Below are 6,483 nucleotides of genomic sequence, written 5' to 3'. Positions count from 1 at the left end.
ACATAGTTTCCAATATGCTTTTAATACAGTAGGAAAGTGACAATTTAAAGGGATCCAATACTGGTAAGTGTGATGACGTTTTAAAGTTGTTACTGTTTGATAGTGCATTGTAAGTATAAATTTAAATTAGATTATTGTGTTCATTTTTAAAAAAAATTAACACCAGAAGCTTTAACACAATCCTGGATTGCTTTTAAATATATAGTCTAATCGGTGGGAAGATATATCTGACAGCTTCTTATATGAAATCTGAGAGGTAGATTTTTAGAGAGAATTTTAAAAGAAGAAGAGAGGAAAGTATAGTATGCTTTGAAATAATGATTTGAGGGGAGAGGAGTATATTGGTGTGGTTTTAGTTCTGATACTAGTTTGTGATAGTAGGTATTTGTTGGATAAAACAATTATGGTATTAATTTGTGATAGAGTGAGGGTCTAGAAAGATATTGTATAAGGTGATTACATGTGAATGAAGGTAGAACATTTTTCTGTTGATCTTGAGTGGTGTGGGATTATTATATAATAAAAGGAGAGAAGGGTAGTTCCTGGATGATTACAAAAAGTTGTATTTGAGTTTTTATGATTGATATATTTTGTTTGTTTTCATTACTGTATTTTATTATTGATGTAGGTAGTTAATATTCTTCTGTTTCTTTTTAAATCATTTTCTTTTTAAATGTGGTTTAAATAGATTCTTGTCTTGTCTTGTTCTGTTTGTTTCTTTTAATGTGGTTCACATAGGTTTTTGTTCTGGTTTCTTCGTTAATTTCTTGTGTTGCTATGGCTTTTCTGACATGGCTCTCCTTATGTTCCCAATAAGTCGTTTTTCCTCTTGTATGGGTATAGAATACCTGGTATTCTTACAGGTCTCCCTTAGTAATACTGACCAGGCCCTACCCTGTTTAGCTTCCAAGTTCAGAAGTGGTTGGGCATTGTCAGGGAGGTTTGATTGTATATTTGACATACGTTAGAGGTGACAGATCATTCTTTTGGGAGAGTATAGTTACTTCTCTTTTAGGAAACTAGCCAGTTTGAGATCTATATTCAATCCTTTTGGTGCAAGTGTCTGAAGATTATAGATCCATTTGCTTTCTTCCAGTGAGATAATGTCCGTATAGTTGCCTCCTCTCCAGGGGGTTTCAACTTTTTTTATGGCTATGAATTCTAGGATGCTGGGGTCTTTATTGTGTTTTTGACTGAAATGGTCCAGTACACTGTGTGTTGTGATTCCTTTTTCTATGTTTCTTTGATGTTCTCTTATTCTTATGTGTAGTTTTCTTGTTGTGGGTGAGAATGAACTATATACCCTCTATTATGAAGTTTATTTGTTCTTCTGGTATTTCTGATTGAGTTTTAAGTACCATTTTGATTGCTTCGCAATCCCTGTGGTCTCCAATATGGGAGCAGCCCAAACTGAAGCAGTTCCAGTGCCAACACCTGATGGAGCGGTGTTCCACTGAGTACTTTTCCAGATTCCTAACCATAATCCCTCCCGGTGGCACCTACAGGCCAAGAGCCGCGGCGGGCCTGGGTAACAGGGGGCATAACCTAATCGCCAGAGGCGTGGGCACGCCCCCTTTGGAAAAGAAAAAAAAAAGATTTTCAGCGGCGCTGCGCGCTGGTGAGAGGCGCTTTGAGCCCCCTCAGCCCAGAGCAAAGCCATGGGGGGCACAATCAGTGTGATCGCTCCCCCCATAGGCATAGGAAACTGCTGTGGCTGCTGCTCAGTAGCCACGAGCAGTCTCCCACTGCAGCTCAGCACACGCTGTGTGCTGGGCTGCTGTGAGGGGCTGGGGCGGCATCAGACCTGGGCCCCTCAGGAAGCCCGGGCCCAGGTAATTTGTACCTTCTCCCCCCCTCTTGGCGCCCCTGGGCACCTAAACCAAACCGACGGCTGAGAATGTCAACATCTAACAGCAAAATTTCAGATGCTGACATTGTAAACATGTTGACATTCTAACTGTTGACTATGTGACCAGATCCCCAAAGTGCCCACTGCGATACCAAAAGTAACATTCTGGAAAAATATATTCTTTGTACAATATAGTATATATTAAAGGAACCAAGATACATGAGCATTATTTTCTCTATACTACAGATACTGCAATGGGTGTTGTGTTAAACTCATGATGGATGGATCTAAATATTTATTTACTTGAAGTATGGGTCAAGTTTTTTATTACAGGATAACTACCGATTTACGTATACCAAATAACAACATATAGAGGAATACAAGAGTCATGCTTCATAGTGATAATCTCCCAGGCTTAACAAAGGATATTATATGTAAGAAAGTGACAAACTTGATGATGTACAAGCCTATATACAGTACTCTTACAATGATAGCCCAAGGCCTTTTCTATATACAGATGTGTCCTCTTGCATCTTTGCTGCGTATGTGGCAAATCACACCACGCATGGTGCAAGACGTGCGCATGCGAGTGGATATGTGCACTGCATTCACACCCGTGACTCCATAGGATTGCATGGTGCGATCGCAGTGCATGCCATAGTGTTCCGTAGCATATGCTGTCTTTGGGTAATTACATGGCGCGATGCGTGCGCATGTTTGTAGCGCCATTGGCAAGGATGTAAGAGGACACATCTGTATGTGGTGTTATTAGAGTTATATCTGGTGCTGCAAGTTTTGGAATCTAGTCATTGAGAACATAGAACGCAACTGTATTTTGGTGTGGTATAAAAGTTTGACAGACAAAGGGCTACAATGCATTGGTCAACACAAAATAGTCGACAGACAATAGGTCGACAGGTGCAAAGGCCAACAGGTACAAAAGGTCGACAGTGCAAAAGGTCAACAATGACAAATTGTCACCACAAAATTGGTTTACGCAATTTTTTTATGGCAAACCCTAACCCTAAACCTAACCTTCCACCTCGTGCCTAAACCTAGCCCTCCCCCTGTTACCTTACCTTAACCCTCCCTCAAGTGCCTAATCCTAACCGTAGCCTAAACCTAACCATCCCCTCTGGCAGCTAAATCTTCCCCAAATGCCTAACACTAACCCTAAACCCTAACTATAACCCTAACCATGTTAAAAAAACAAAAACATATTGTGTCAAACTTTGTGTTGACCATTGACGTGTTGACCATCTGAACCTGTCGAATGTTTGCTTTTTTGACTGTTTGTCAGTCAACATTTAGTACCTGTCGATCAATTGACTGTTGACCATCTTGTGTGAATCTATACATTGTCAACCTTTTGTCTCTCGAGCCTTCATATGGATACCAATGTATCTATGGGGAATGGAGGAACTAATTCATATGATAGAAAATAAAAGAGTATGATAACTTTCCACACTGCAGAGTGGCAAAACAGTATGTAATTATAGTATATCTCCTGCCAACCTCTATCCAAAATGATCATCAAAGTAGCAACAACAGCTTAAAAAAAATTTATTAACATATCCCATGAGAGTAAATTAGAATGAAAATACTTGGCAAAAACATTAAGCAAATAAAAAATGTATATACAGTATGTCTATAAATATTCATAAAAATCCCACTAAAAGGTGCCTGGTCCTGCAGGTCAGAAAAAATATTATATTGTAAGTAATTGAATAGATGATTGTGAGCAAGAATTTTCAGATTTAATTTATCAAACATAAACATTGACATGATAAAGTTTGTAATACAGTAATACAGTATATATTTTAGTAATCACTGTTTTGTTTAATTTTACATTATCCTTTTTGCTTTATCGAGACTTAGTACTGTATGTAAACTTGTTTGACATTTGATTGTGACTTCATAACTAGGGCTCTAGAAAAGTAATTGTAAATTTCATAACAATAAAATCACTTGTCTATGTATATAGAATCTGAAATCAATCATTTAAAAAGAAATACTATTTTAAATTGCTTAAATTACATGAAATCAGGAGGGTAACTATACAGAAATGTCACGGAATCAGGACTAATCCTAGTCCACTGGGCTTTGTGAATGCGGGTGTAACCCAGCACCACACTTACTGACATTTGAAGTGTGCCCTCTGGGTGAAGACGCCATCGATAGATGCAGGTGGGCTGTGATAGGATGGGACTATTGCATCATTGGTCTCGACCCCTCGTGGTGAATTTCAGGACATTTGAATAGGAGCGGAGCCAAATTATGTCATTGTCATGGAATCACATCATTAAGACAGACTGCGGATTCACAGTAAGTTTATCCCATTCACTAGAAAGTGGGCCTGATGTGGGAGGAGTGCCTACTCTTCCGGAGGTGCGGGAGGCTACCCAAACAATTGGGAGCCTCACACAGGGTCTGGGAGAGTAGGCAAGTATGCCCAGGATTGGTGCCCTCTCTGTCCTGCCATGGATCCTAAACTTGCTCCACATGTTAGTATATTGCACTAGAGGGTTTTAATGAAAAAATACATAGTTGATCAGTAGGCTACATAGACAAAATAAAATTATTAACAAGATTTAATGCCAGCAAACATTTGTTGTTAATAGATTATTTAATCTAAGACAAAACATAATTTTCTTTTGTCCTAAATACAGCACCCATAGCAATGATCCATCCATAGGTACAGGCAAAAGTTCATGCAGTCACTAGTCATTCAGTTTCATATATAGATCATGTGTCAGAGCTGATTGACCTTGAATTATGTCTATTTAAACTAATTGTTTTAGCAGAATAAATAAAAATGTCTCAAACACTGAGCTGTGTCATCCATGGGTTGTCCCTTGACCAGATCATAGTAAGATAAAACCCATGCAGAATTAATTCATTAAGCATTTGGTTTGTTGATGCTCTCCTTGGATATTTATTAGGACTGAAGGACTTTTACAGAACACAAACCATGGGGACCTTACATTTTATTTTCTTGCCATGGTTTCTGCTATTGTTGGCCATTCTTCCTGGGACAGGTAAGACAGACGCTCTTTAGAAGTGGCTTTATTGTGGAGAATGTGATCCCTATCCATGTACAGTGGATAAATAAAAAATTATAACAATACGGTATAATGAGTGTAAATAGATAAATGGATGGATTGGCATATTTAGGCAACAGCAACATTTCTAAATGAACTTGCTACTTTTAAACAAGAAAAAATGTATGAATAATACATCATAATCCTAAAACGAGGTACAACATATACTTCAATTCTCTATAAGTACAATGAAGTACAAGTTGAACATGCATTAACATATGTAGGTTGGCTTTGCTCCATGCCCGCCCATCCACTTTACAGTAGAGAAGCTTGCTCACTTTGTGTACACAGGGATCTCCATATTTCTGCTTATCTATCCTATTTAGGTGATTTTAAGATGACCAGACTAATACAATTTATCTTACAGCTTCTACTAAGTGTTTTCTCTTTCTCCTTTGTTGCTATGTTTTTAGCTGTGTTTTTAGTAGTATAAAATGTTGCCCAAATCAACCAATCAGCTTTTGTAATTTCAAAGACTGTACTAGATAAATGACAGAAGCTGATTGGCTGCTTTGGGCAACTACTCCTAGGCTTGATACATTTCTCCCTGTGGCAGAAAACTGTTCTATTTTTTATCTCTCTTTGACAAGTGACTTTTTATTATTATTCCATCCTTCAAAGTTGTTTAGATTCTATTGATTTTATTCAGAATATTGTAAGACTACATTAAAGAGAATGTTGTCAGGTAACACTGAGGTATTAATTAAAGATGCTTAAAGGACAGTATTAAAGAAAGTTTGAAATTCAATTGAAAATTCATATTTCAACCTTGAACTTTTTGTAACTTAGCTCAAATATTTGTAGTCTATAATGTGCGAGAACGTAACACAATTATACAACTTACGAACCTGTTTGATCACTTTAAATTAATTTCAATTATCTCTAGAAAGGGAATTTCCACCAAATTTGATTTCAAATGTGGTGCTTAATTAAAAAAAAGCTCTCTCTTGAAGAGAAAAACTCTACTGTATAAATACTTTCCTCATGGATATTTATATTAATTTATATATGTAAATTATGTATTTAAATTAACATAAACTTTCCCTGACAGGTACTTTTAATAACGGGTCAAAAATAGCATTTCTGCTTTCTAATATTGGATCCTGGATAGGAAGGACCATAAAAAATGCATCTATATCAGCCCCCTGTTCTCCCAGAAAGAAAATATACCATTTGTATTAAAACAGAGAATCTACGTTTTAAATTATACATATTAAAAACCTCGGTTGTAGTCTGACAGCTTTACGTTACACCTGGCAATAATTTAAAAAGGCAAAACCAATACGGGTAACCACTACACCATAGAATATATGGAGGGAAGGGCATTAAATAATAAATTAGTTTTTTTACTTTAAGGGGCGCATATATTATTTAAGACAATATTTTTTATTTTGTTTATAAAGTGGACAATATTTTTGTTAAATTTAAAGGGGGCACATATATTATTGTACATAGTTAAGGAGACAAACATTTTTTAAATAATTATGGGAGCAAAGATATTATTTCAAATAATTATGGGAACACATATTTATT

The sequence above is a fragment of the Taudactylus pleione genome, unplaced genomic scaffold (assembly GCF_031769625.1).
Source record: "Taudactylus pleione unplaced genomic scaffold, aTauple2 ptg000496l, whole genome shotgun sequence".
In the NCBI taxonomy this organism is placed as follows: Eukaryota; Metazoa; Chordata; class Amphibia; order Anura; family Myobatrachidae; genus Taudactylus; species Taudactylus pleione.
The sequence above is the reverse complement of the archived record's forward strand: the minus strand, read 5'-3'. Positions refer to the sequence as shown.